The sequence below is a fragment of the Mastomys coucha genome, chromosome X, assembly GCF_008632895.1.
Source record: "Mastomys coucha isolate ucsf_1 chromosome X, UCSF_Mcou_1, whole genome shotgun sequence".
Taxonomy (NCBI): Eukaryota; Metazoa; Chordata; class Mammalia; order Rodentia; family Muridae; genus Mastomys; species Mastomys coucha.
In genome coordinates this window covers 76,046,490-76,047,318 of record NC_045030.1, presented here as the reverse complement: position 1 = coordinate 76,047,318, position 829 = coordinate 76,046,490, and positions in this window count along the sequence as shown.

Below are 829 nucleotides of genomic sequence, written 5' to 3'. Positions count from 1 at the left end.
AACAATAATACCAATGGTTTAAGGGAAGGACTTTTATCTAGTTGCCCTGTCTGTCTCCTGGGCAATGTGTTCTGGGAACAGTTATCCCCAGAGAGGACACATACTAGGTGTAGAAAGTCTGGATCCAGCACACAAAAAAATTAAAGGCGGGCTGGTGAGATGGCTCAAAGGGTAAGAGCTCTGACTGCTCTTCCGAAGGTCCTGAGTTCGGATCCCAGCAAACACATGGTGGCTCACAACCACCCATAATAAGGTCTGATGCCCTCTTCTGGTGCGTCTAAAGACAGCTACAGTGTATTATGCCAGAGTGAGCAGGGCCAGAGGGAGTGGGGCGGCAGAGGTCCTGAGTTCAATTCCCAGCAGCCACACACGGCCATCTGTACAGCTACAGTGTACTCATACACATAAATAAAATAAATCTTTAAAAAAAAGTTGTATAAAAAATTAAAGGCGATATTGTAGTCCTATTTTTGTTCTCAGGTGCCCTATTGTCCCTCAACACTTGGGTTCTCTTTCAGAAGAGATGCTGGCAACTGGGGATGTGGATCAATTTGTATAGTATTTACCCAGCAGGCACAAACCCCTCAGTTCTATCCCTAGTACTTAATGTTCTGGATATTATGATACACAACTGTAATCCCAGTACTTTGAGAGTCGAAGTATGAAGATCAGGAGTTCTAGGTCATTCTTGGCTGTAAAGGTCAGTTTCAGGTTCAGAGGCCCTTTCTAAAACAAAACTAACATGCCAGGTGGTCACTGCCTAGCAGGTGCCCTCCTATTACAAATTCTGGCTTTGTCATGTGGAAGTCAGGCACAAGAATTCTTTGGC